Raw genomic sequence first — 13,169 nt, forward strand, 5'->3', positions numbered from 1 at the left:
CTCTACTCTTTCTAATGATCTTAGTGTATTTTCTTAATATTTTGACAAGATCATCATATGTGGGTGAGTCATCATCATCGCTATCACTATCATCATCACTAGCATGTTCATCATCACTACTATCATCACTCTTAGTTACCTTGCGTTCACCTTTGGCCATAAGGCATAGGTGTGTAGAGGATGATGGCGATGGTGGCGGTGAAGATGCAAGATCAATAGCAATGGCGGCCACTTTTTCATCGTCACTATCTTCATCAGATGATCCACTTGATGAATCTATGTCCGTGAGCCAATCACCGACAATGTAGGCCTTTCCACTCTTCTTCTTCTTGTGGAAGTCCCTCTTCTTGCCATATCTCTTCTTGTATGGCTTGTTCTTTTTCTTCTCATCTTCATCTTTATTGTTTGAGTCATCTTTCTTGCCCTTGTTCTTGTTCTTGAACTTGTCTTTCTTGGGCTTTGTGCATTGATGAGTAAGATGGCCAAGTTCACCACAATTGTAGCAATCCATCTCGGAGATTGGCTTTCTTCTTGAGCTAGTGAAAAACTTCTTCTTCTTGCCATCAAACTTGATGCCACTCTTGTTTAGCTTCTTTAGCATCTTGGTGGTCTTCTTCACCATGAGAGCAAGACTTTCTTCATCATCTTCTTCATCACTTGAGCTCTCATACTCAAGTTTAGCTTTGCCCTTATCTTGACTCGCTTTGAATGCTAAGTCCTTCTCTTTCTTCTTTGTAGAGGATGAGCCATCTTGTGGGGTGATGTGCATGTACATCTCATGAGCATTGATCTTTCCCAAGATTTGTGTCGGTGTAGCAGTGGAAAGATCACCTTGGTGTAGCATGGTCACAATATGGCCATATTTGTCAATGAGGAGGACACTCAAGATCTTTCTCACAACGTCGGATGGTGACATTTGAGTAAGTCCAAGCCCATTGACTTCCTCTACAAGAACATTCAAACATGAATACATCTCATTAGCACATTCTTTGGGAAGCATCTCAAATGAATTTAGCTTTTTAATCACAAGATGATAGTGTTCCTCACGCTCACTCTTAGTTCCCTCATGGAGCGCACAAATGTCCGACCATAGTGCATGGGCGTCTTTGTGGTTCCTTACGTGGTTGAACATATCTTTGCAAAGACCTCTAAAGATGGTGTTGCGAGCCTTTGCATTCCATTTTTCATAGTTCACTTCATCGCCTTGAAGTTGTGCGGGATTCTTAGGTGTTGGGAACCCTTGAGAGGCGGCTCTAAGTATTCCAACGTCTAGAGCTTCTAGGTATGCCTCCATGCAAATTTTCCAATATGGAAAATCATCCCCCTCGAAGATAGGAGGAGGTCCATCCCCATGAGACATCTTACTCTAAGCGGTTAAGCTTAAAAACATGAGCACGAGGCTCTGATACCAATTGAAATGATCAAGATGCCCAAGAGGGGGGGTGAATTGGGCTAATTCTAAATTTTCTTGCAATAATCAAATCCTACGGATGGTCCAATTAACCCCTTGTGCCTAGAAAAGTGTTTCTATCAAATTAACGCACAAAAGACTTGCAACCTATGTTCCAAACTTACTCTAGCATGGCAATTCTATGAATGTAAAGACAAGTATTGAATTGCTCAAAGTAAATACTTAAAGTAAATGCTCAAAGTAAATGGAGAGAGGAACGCGGCAATGTTTTGCCGAGGTATCGGAGAGTCGCCACTCCCCACTAGTCCTCGTTGGAGCACCCACGCAAGGGTGTAGCTCCCCCTTGATCCGTGCAAGGATCAAGTGCTCTCTATGGGTTGATTCTTTGACACTCCGTCGCGGCGAATCACCCAAAGCCGCTCACAACTTGAGTTGGGTCACCCATAAGCTCCGCTAGGTGAACACCAAGCTCCCAATCACCACCAAGCCATCTAGGTGATGACGATCACCAAGAGTAACAAGCACGAACTCTCACTTGACCACGCGAAGCCTAATGAGAAGATGGATGCACACTTGTCTACTCTTGATTCACTAATGAGGTTTCACTCTTGGATTCTCAAATCACAAACACCTCACTAGGATCTTGCTCTTCTTGGCACTCACAAATGTGTTTCTCAGCTGTTGGAATAAGCAAAAGTGACTCCACACGTGAGTGGAGCTTCTATTTATAAGGTAGCCTGAAAAACGAACCGTTATGAGCTTCTGCGGGGTGACCGAACGCTCCGGTCGTGTTGACCGGACACTCCGGTCAGTTCAACCCGTGAACCAGTAAAAATGTATTGATCGGACGTTGGCAGGGTCCGGTCAGCACTGATCGGACGCGTCCGGTCGCATAAAACCCTTACTGGAACCTTACTGGACTCGACCGGACACTAAACCCTCAGGGTCCAGTCAGCACTGATCGGACGTGTCCGATCGTAGATTCCCTTCTCTAGAACCTTACTGGAGTCGATCGGACGCTGCCTTTCAGCGTCCGGTCACATGACCCCTTCAGCGTCCGGTCGCACCAAACGTAGACAGCTGATCAAATGAACTGACCGGACCTTATGGCCAGCGTCTGGTTAGCATTTGACCCTCCATTCACTTCCAACTCTCAATCATATGTGAATGAAGTTTGCTCTAAAGGATCTTAGGCATTCATAGGAGCTACCTAGAGCTAGTTTTAATAAGTGTGCACCACACCTAACTCACTAGGCTCAACTAGGTCAAGCTACCCGTCCATACCCCCCTTAATAGTATGGCCAAAGGAAAAACAAAGTCCTAAACTACTCTAAGTGTCTCTCCAACTCCAATCGACACTTAGAACTAGTCATCCTTAACCTTGTCGTCCATCCTTTGAAAACCAAAACGATTTCCATCATAGGGGCATGACAACTTTGATTGCCTGATTGATCTCCATTACCATGACCTAACTTAATTGCATCTGCAAAACACACGTTAGTCATAGTAATCTTGTATTGTCATTAATCACCAAAACCCAACTAGGGGCCTAGATGCTTTCAGTGCGGCTGACATCGCGTAGAGCATCGGCTGTGGCCTTCATCCACTGGGCGTAGTCGTTGATGGAGGAATCACCCTGGGTCATGGAGTGGAACTCGTGACCCAGGAAGATGGCGCGCGGAGCCTTGTTGGCCTCGAAGAGGCGCCTGATGGCAACCCAGAGCTCGCGCGCAGTCTAATTCGGTGCCCAACAAGGCCGATGACGTCCATCCCGGTAGAGCCGAGGAGCCAGCTGCGGACGAAGGCGTTGGCAATGGCCCAAGCAGGGTCAGTGGGGCTGGCCGCAGCCGTGCCGTCGACGTGCGGAAGGAGACCGAATTTCCCGTAGAGAGAGGTGAAAAACGGCTCCCACTGGTTGAAGTTGGGCTTCGTCAGTTCCAGGGTCACCGGGATGTGGTTCTTGACATTGATCGTCGCGTAGGGGGCGACGAAGACGACTGGGGCAGAGATGGAGCCCATAGCAGCCGAGGTGCTGGAGGATGTGGTGGAGCTGGTGGCAGAGGAGGTCGACATGGGCGACCTGGGAGGGGGAGCAACGCAGCAGGGGGGGCTGTGCGGTGGGAGGGAGGGAGAAGGAGGATCTAAATCTCTGATACCATGTAGAAGGTAGAGAATCACCACACTCACTAATATGGGTGGGGAGCCTTTCATATATATATATATATAGCCAATAGGCATACATGGGAAGCTATTTCCTGTACAAGGAAACTATCCTAGGCTATACATGACAGCTAGCCTATCTAGGGAAATACCAATCAATCGCTAATTGATCTAGATATATACATATCCTAATAATTTTATAGTAAAGAACAATAACATTTATAACACCAAATAAGTAGATGATGAAAATATATTTCATGATGTATTTGATGATACTGATTTCGTATCATAAATATTTATAATCTTTTCTATAAATTTGGTTAAAGCTAAAATAATTTGACTTAGGATAACTAAGCTGATTTATTTTGAAACAGATGGAGTATAACGACAGAATAAGATTACAGAAATATATAAGCCATAGTATTGGTATTGCTATTGTCCTCTTATAGTCTTTGTCCATCAGGCTTATTTATGCGGGTTTTTTTTTATCTCTTTTTGCTCATTTATCAACAGAAGCGAATTGTTGCAGTGCCCTACACTTCAGGATCAAGGCGATCAAGGAGGGATTGCATGTGGACCAGGACGCTGTGCAGTGCTTATGTTGGACCGGTGCCTAGCGTGCTCTGAGCGCCATGGCGCCGTCTGGTACACCGTGGTCCTTGGAAGGGATTGATGACGGCAGGTGGCCGCCAGCCAAACCAACCGGGCAAACAGAAAGATATATACTCCCTCTATTTCGTAATCCTAGTTAGCTCGTTCCTCTCCATAGCCCGGGAATTTGGTCGTAGTTAGCTTATTCCTCTCCAGGGTCCAAAAGTCCTCACCAGAATTTATGGATCCGATTAGGACCGAAAATTCCGGTACCTGTGATGCAGCGTGTTGCGAAATGTCTGGTCAGCCGAGCATCTGTTGCGAATTTCAACAGCATCCACAGCATCGTGTCGTGCCCCGTAGTCTCGTTGTGTGCACGACCTTGTCATAACTCTCGCGACGACCCCATTGTCCTGTACTCCGTACGCTGATCCGATCATATTGTCTTGTCTTGTCGATCAGACGATCGACCAGACCGTCTACTCACCGCAGATCATCTCTCTTCCTTTTTACGTGTCCACGTCGGATGACGTCCGACGTCAGCTACCATTGAGGGTAAACGTCAACCGCATGTTTTGGGAGTTCTCAACAACCGGATTTTTGTGATCTGCTGATCGGCGGGCCCCATCACCTAGAGTCCAGCGCCGAGCCAACCAGCCTGTAGCACCTGATTTCCTTCCTCTGTTTCCTGCGCCGGTTTGCCAAAATCGCTGGCTACACCCACTGTTTTGCGATACCACCGCCACGTGGGGAGCATCCAATGGCCAAGCACCCAGCCAGCCACACACGGCCACACGGATCGCGTCCACACCGCCGATCCCGCCTGCGCCTGGGAGGCCACGCTCCTGCAAACCTGTACCTGGCAGGTATGGATGAAAATGGTACGCATATTTATCCGACCGTCCGTTCGACCGAACAAATATGAACACTTAAATGGATAATTATATGGATATTCGGATTTTTTTCCAGATACGGATACTTAAATGGATAGTTTACACGGATATCAAATACAAATATGATATCGTCGGTATCCGGCGGATACGGATAATCCGAGTAAAAAAACGGATATATCCGTCCGGATACTATCCGTTTAAGTTCAAACGACCGTGGATGGAGAAATGATCAAAATAAAAATTGTAGATCTTGATGAGCTGAACAAACTTGGTATTCAAAACTTTTCAATTTGAGACAATCTAGGGTTCCGAAAACTAGTTTGTAGGCGTCAAAATTTAAAAATCATAAATTTAAACCGTCCAAACTATCTCAAATAGAAAGTTGACCAAAACAACAATTGTAGATCTTGATGAGTTTAACAAACTTGGTATTCAAAACTTTTCAATTTGAAGTCATTTAGAGTTCATAATACTAGAGTCAAAGTGTTGTTTTTTCATTTGACCAAATTTGACTTGGTCAAACTTGCTCAAATGAGACACTAAATGACCACAGATGAAAAATCTCTGAATACCAAGTTTGATCATCTCAGCAAGATCTACAATTGTTACATAGCTCATTTTTCCATTTGAGAAATTTTTATCAAACACTAGTCACAAATTCTTGAATTTCATATAGACTTTCTAAAACTATGTCACACACTTATGAAATTTGAACTATATTTTGTTCAAACTTTTTCAAATGAAAACATAGCCTATATAAGGATTGTAGATCTTGATGAGCTGAACAAACTTGGTATTCAAAACTTTTGAATTTGAGACAATCTAGGGTTCCGAAAACTAGTTTGTAGGCGTCGAAATTTAAAAATCACAAATTTGAACTGTCCAAACTATCTCAAATAGAAAGTTGACCAAAACAACAATTGTAGATCTTGATGAGTTTAACAAACTTGGTATTCAAAACTTTTCAATTTGAAGTAATTTAGAGTTCATAATACTAGAGTCAAAGTCTTGTTTTTTCATTTGACCAACTTTGACTTGGTCAAACTTGCTCAAATGAGACACTAAATGACCTCAGATGAAAAATCTCTGAATACCAAGTTTGATTATCTCAGCAAGATCTACAATTGTTACATAACTCATTTTCCCATTTGAGAAAGTTTTATCAAACACTAGTCACAAATTCTTGAATCTCATATAGACTTTCTAAAACTATGTCACACACTTGTGAAATTTGAATTACATTTTATTCAAACTTTCTCAAATAAAAAAATGGCCTATATAATGATTATATATCTTGATGAGCTGAACAAATTTGGTATTCAAAACTTTTCAATTTGAGACAATCTAGGGTTCCGAAAAATAGTTTATAGGCGTCAAAATTTAAAAATCATAAATTTGAATCATCCAAACTTTCTCAAATGTAAAGTTGACCAAAACAACAATTGTATATCTTGATGAGTTTAACAAACTTGGTATTCAAAACTTTTCAATTTGAAGTCATTTAGAGTTCATAATACTAGAGTCAAAGTGTTGTTTTTTCATTTGACCAAATTTGACTTGGTAAAACTTGCTCAAATGAGACACTAAATGACCTCAGATGAAAAAACTCTGAATACCAAGTTTGATCATCTTAGCAAGATCTACAATTGTTACATAGCTCATTTTCCCATTTGAGAAATTTTTATCAAACACTAGTCACAAATTCTTGAATCTCATATAGACTTTCTAAAACTACGTCACACACTTATGAAATTTGAACTATATTTTGTTCAAACTTTTTTAAATGAAAAAATTGCCTATATAAAGATTGTATATCTTGATGAGCTGAACAAACTTGGTATTCAAAACTTTTGAATTTGAGACCATCTAGGGTTCCAAAAACTAGTTTGTAGACGTCAAAATTTAAAAATCACAAATTTGAACCATTCAAACTTTCTCAAATGGAAAGTTGACCAAAATAACAATTGTAGATCTTGATGAGTTTAACAAACTTGGTATTCAAAACTTTTCAATTTGAAGTCATTTAGAGTTCATAATACTAGAGTCAAAGTGTTTTTTTTCATTTGACCAAATTTGACTTGGTCAAACTTGCTCAAATGAGACACTAAATGACCTCAGATGAAAACACTCTGAATACCAAGTTTGATCATCTCAGAAAAATCTACAATTGTTACATAGCTCATTTTCCCATTTGAGAAAGTTTTATCAAACACTAGTCACAAATTCTTGAATCTCATATAGACTTTCTAAAACTATGTCACACACTTGCGAAATTTGAACTACATTTTGTTCAAACTTTCTCAAATGAAAAATGGCCTATATAATGATTGTATATCTTGATGAGCTGAACAAACTTGGTATTCAAAACTTTTCAATTTGAGACAATTTAGGGTTCCAAAAAATAGTTTATAGGCGTTAAAATTTAAAAATCACAAATTTGAACCATCCAAACTTTCTCAAATGGAAAGTTGACCAAAACAACAATTGTAGATCTTGATGAGTTGAACAAACTTGGTATTCAAAACTTTTCAATTTGAAGTCATTTAGAGTTCATAATACTAGAGTTAAAGTGTTGTTTTTTTATTTGACCAAATTTGACTTGGTCAAACTTGCTCAAATGAGACACTAAATGACCTCAGATGAAAACACTCTGAATACCAAGTTTGATCATCTCAGCAAAATCTACAATTGTTACATAGCTCATTTTCCCATTTGAGAAAGTTTTATTAAACACTAGTCATAAATTCTTGAATCTCATATAGACTTTCTAAAACTATGTCACGCACTTGTGAAATTTGAACTACATTTTGTTCAAACTTTCTCAAATGAAAAAATATCCTATATAAGGATTGTAGATCTTGATGAGCTAAACAAACTTGGTATTCGAAACTTTTCAATTTGAGACCATCTAGGGTTTCAAAAACTAGTTTGTAGGCATTAAAATTTAAAAATCACAAATTTGAACCATCCAAACTTTCTCAAATAGAAAGTTGACCAAAACAACAATTGTAGATCTTGATGAGTTTAACAAACTTGGTATTCAAAACTTTTCAATTTGAAGTCATTTAGAGTTCATAATACTAGAGTCAAAGTGTTTTTTTTTCATTTGACCAAATTTGACTTGGTCAAACTTGCTCAAATGAGACACTAAATGACCTCAGATGAAAAATCTCTGAATACCAAGTTTGATCATCTCAGCAATATCTACAATTGTTACATAGCTCATTTTCCCATTTGAGAAATTTTTATCAAACACTAGTCACAAATTCTTGAATTTCATATAGACTTTCTAAAACTATGTCACACACTTATGAAATTTGAACTATATTTTGTTCAAACTTTTTCAAATGAAAAATGGCCTATATAAGGATTGTAGATCTTGATGAGCTGAACAAACTTGATATTCAAAACTTTTGAATTTGAGACAATCTAGGGTTCCGAAAACTAGTTTGTAGGTGTTGAAATTTAAAAATCACAAATTTGAACTGTCCAAACTATCTCAAATAGAAAGTTGACCAAAACAACAATTGTAGATCTTGATGAGTTTAACAAACTTGGTATTCAAAACTTTTCAATTTGAAGTCATTTAGAGTTCATAATACTAGAGTCAAAGTCTTGTTTTTTTATTTGACCAACTTTGACTTGGTCAAACTTGCTCAAATGAGACACTAAATGACCTCAGATGAAAAATCTCTGAATACCAAGTTTGATTATCTCAGCAAGATCTACAATTGTTACATAACTCATTTTCCCATTTGAGAAAGTTTTATCAAACACTAGTCACAAATTCTTGAATCTCATATAGACTTTCTAAAACTATGTCACACACTTGTGAAATTTGAATTACATTTTATTCAAACTTTCTCAAATGAAAAATGACCTATATAAGGATTGTAGATCTTGAATCCATGACCATGACTCCATAAGACCCATGAAGCCATGAGCTTGGCTATTTCTACTCATGCCGCGAAGATTGGTGCTTGTATGATGTTTGATGTATGATGTATCTGTATCTTTATCTTATTTGTTGCTTTACTCTTTAGTCTTTCAGCTTAATCTAGATGGATTATGTACTCATAGAGTGGTGTAATGGTTTGCGCACGTATGATATATATATATGCTACTTTTACTCAATATCCGAATAGATATTTGTATCCGACCTTCTCCGAATCTGATTCATACCGTATTCGATACTCATTATTCGTATCCGTAACCGAGTCAATCCGTATTCATATATGTATCCGAACGCTATCCGTGTCCGAATCCGAATCCGAATCCGAATAGAAATATGAAAACAAATATAATATGAGTGATATCCGTTCGTATCCGATCCGTTTTCATCCCTACTGGCAGGCCACTCGCCTCACCTTGGGGCATGTTTAGCGAAAATTTTTGTAAAATGTATTATAGCATTTTTCGTTATTATTTGGCAATTAGTGTCTAATCATAGTTTAATTAGGCTTAAAAGATTCGTCTCATGAATTTCGTCTAAACCGTGTAATTAGTTTTATTTTTTATTTATATTTAATGCTTCATGCATGCGTCTAAAGATTCGATGTGACGGGGAATCTTGAAAAATTTTGCAAATTTTTTTGCAACTAAACTGGACCTTGATAATTTGTTGCGAAATTTGTTAGGAATCTGACATATTTTACATGTGTTTCTCTATTGGTGTGTTGGGCTGGTTTATAAGCCGCTTGTACTGATTTGTACGACTAATTTATTGGAAGAGAAAAACATTACACCATGACTGATAAGTCGGCTCATAAACCGGCTCATATGTATGCCCCACCAGTCTTTGCCTTGCATCCTATCGCCGCTTCCAGAGCAACTCTAGCAGAGCCCTACTTGAGCCCCATAGCTAAATATGAGGGCTTAGATCAAAAATCCAACTCCAGCAGGGCTCCTACTACAGACCTCAAATTTGTGTGGGTACCTAAATGCTCCCACCAGACACAATTCCTGTTGGCCCAACAACTCAGCCCCCATCCTGCAGCGCCGTACGGAAGCACGAGCGCAGCCGCGCGCCGCCTCCCCATGAGCACGTGAACGGTCGCTCCTCCGGCGAGCGCGCCCATCCTCCCCTCCGGCAAGCGTGGCCCTGTCCCCTCCGGCGAGCAACTTCGCTCCAGCGAGCACCTTCGCTCCGGCAATCAGTCGCGCAGAGGACGAGCTCCCAGTGCAACAACGAGCTCTAGTGGTGCCCTCACTCTGGCCGCGCGACAGCGAGCTCCGGTGGCACCCTCCCCTCCGACGTGTTCCTCCCACGTGTGACTCTGCCCTACCCTACCTCCGGTGGCCCCTCCCCTTGCGTCCCCTTCCTCTAGCTCCCTCTAGCAGCGGCGGCGCGGCCCTTCTCGAGCGTGGATCTCCCTCCCCTTCCTCCGACGAACGCGGCATGGACGGCTTGCTCTGGCTCCTTCCGATGGGCGCGCACGGCTCCCTCCCCAGTCGTCGACGTTGAAAGCACTAGCTTGGTTTTGGTTAATTGATGAACCCTAAGTGTACTAACCTTTGTCATGAGTGAAATACAAAGATAGGTTGGTACACACCAAATGATGGAGCTAGATAATGGTCATGGTGATGGAGGTGACCAAAAGATGATGATAAGTGCTCCAACTTGGAAAAGAAGAAAGAGAAAAATAAAATGGGCTCAAAACAAAGGTATAAAATCTAAGGCCATTTTGTTTTGCCGATCAAGACGCAATAGAGTGCGTGATCGGATTTAAGATAGATAACCGTACTATAAAGAGGAGAAATCTTTAATTGCAATGGTTATCTAGTGCCACTAAGTGTGAGTCTCATTTGCATATACATTGCGCTTAGTGACATGGTGAGATGTGTGAGAAAGCTCGAGAATTTTCTTTGTGAAAAGCTATCTCAAGTGCTAAATTTGGTTTGGTGCTTTTTGTGAAGAGATAGCACTTGTTTGGGTATGTTGTGAAGTCTAACTAGAATTTCTTGCTCATAGTGCTAATTATTCCAGTTAGAGGTGCTCTATTTGTTTGGCATAATTAGCTAGAAATTTAGTTGCCCCGAGCTAGAATTTCCAGTGCGAAATATGCTTCTTACCCGCTTTGTCTACTAGGTCTAGGATTGGTTTTGTTAACTAGAGATCTTTTCCTAGGCATTTACACCTATTCCATTTTGAAGCTAAGCTCATGAGTCCAACCACGGAGAGGACCACGTGCCCGAGAAATTCCAAATCGTCACCTGGAATTTCCAATGCGGGAGGCCTTCTAGCGCCAACGGTCGGGAGAGCGCCCGCTTAAGAAATTCCAAGCCTCCGTCTGGAATTTCCAGTGCGGGAGAAGGACCTAAGCAACGGTTGGGAGGAGGAGGCCAGCCAACTAGGGTTCTAAGTGGTGTGCCCCCTTCTTCTTCCTCCATTCTCTTCCCCATTCTTGCAACTTTTGAGATCCAAAATTGAAGAGAAAAGCTCTCCCCTCTCTCTCTCTCTCAAAGCTTTGAGTTAACCCTAAGTAAGAGATTGAGGATTCAAAGTGTTGATCTTGTGAGCTTCAAGAGCATCTCCTCCCTCTCCTCTCCTTCTCCAAGCTTGTTTCTCATTCATGAGAGGTTGGGGAAACCCTAGTGTGTGCATTTGAGATCACATTTGGTGGCACTAGGTGATTCTTGTGATTGTGGATTTCTTATTACTCTTAGTGATTGCTGTAACCTAGATGGTTGGTGATTTGTTGATTGGTGAGGGGATTTGGTGATTGTGTCTGCCCTAATCAAGGATAGATTTGTGAGGGGTTCTTAGGCTTATTCCTCGGTGAAGTGCCAAAAGCCACTCTAGTAAATTGATCATGTCATTGAGTTACCTTACTTGTGGGTAGGTTCTTGCGGTGCCCATTTGTTAGGTTTGTGAAATGCCTATTAGCCACCGAACCACCAAGTGTTGGTCAACACAACGGTACTAGCGTGTCGACAAGCACATGAACCTCAGGAGAAAAATCTTGTGTCTATTGTGATTGGAATTCTCCTAGTGATTGAAAGCCATAGTTTGGTTTTGGATAATTGATGAAACCTTAGGACTAATCCTTGTGCTAAGGGTGTAGACATGAAAGGATGGTCCCATGCCAAGTGGTGGAGCAAGAGGATGATCATGGTGGATGGTGATGACCAAAAGATGATCAAGTGCTCAACTTAGAAAAAAAGAAAGAGAAAAACAAAAATGGGCTCAAGGCAAAGGTATAATGATAGGAGCCATTTTTGGTTTGCACTCAAAACACCATAGAAGGTGCGAGTGATTTAGGATCGGTAGCCGTACTATAAAGAGGGGAAATCTTTGGCTAAGAGGTTATCAAGTGCCACTAGGTGACATGATTCTTGCATATGCATTTAGGAACCTAGTGTGCTAACTTTGACCCTTGTAAAATGCTTTGAAAAATGCTAACATACGTGCACACAAGTTTTACACTTTGTGGTTAGCAACTTGGAAGCAAGGGCGAAGTGGTTGTGGACTTAGAAAAAGAAAAGGAGGAGAAAGTCCATGACTGGATGCTGGTGCCTGGCATGCCCGGACTCACCCAGGCGCGTCCGGTCATTTACAAAAGCGGGTGTTGGTGATCAGACGTAGGGAGCATCATGGGACCAAACACACAGGGGCTGCGTCAGGTCGATGATGACATACGATGATGTAGGCAGGGTTTGCGAGCTTAGTGTGGACCAGACTTAGTGGCGTGTCTGATCACCTATGACCTAACACGTCCGGTCGTTAAAAATCGGCTCTAGATGCTCTTTGTACTTGATCTGACACTAAGTGATCCAGAGTTCGATCGTTTTAGCAGTGAGTCTGGTCTTATATTAACCCTAGAGTGCTTGATCAGATGACCGTTGGAGATCAATGCATGACATTTGAAGCTTGGACACGTGGACGGCTGTGGGCGACCGGACGCTGGCCGACCAGACGTAGGGCCGTGTCCGGTTAGTGCGTCCGGTTAGCCTGAGAGTGCCCAATGGCTTTTTGAGTCTTAGGGCTCTATAAATAGGAAGGTACCAGCTTGGGGCTCACCCTCTTGGCACTTTGACATACTTGACATCCTTGTGAGCCTAAGCAAACACCTCCCACTTATCTCCATCATTGATTCATCATCATAGTGAGATTG

This window comes from Miscanthus floridulus, chromosome 6, assembly GCF_019320115.1.
Source record: "Miscanthus floridulus cultivar M001 chromosome 6, ASM1932011v1, whole genome shotgun sequence".
In the NCBI taxonomy this organism is placed as follows: Eukaryota; Viridiplantae; Streptophyta; class Magnoliopsida; order Poales; family Poaceae; genus Miscanthus; species Miscanthus floridulus.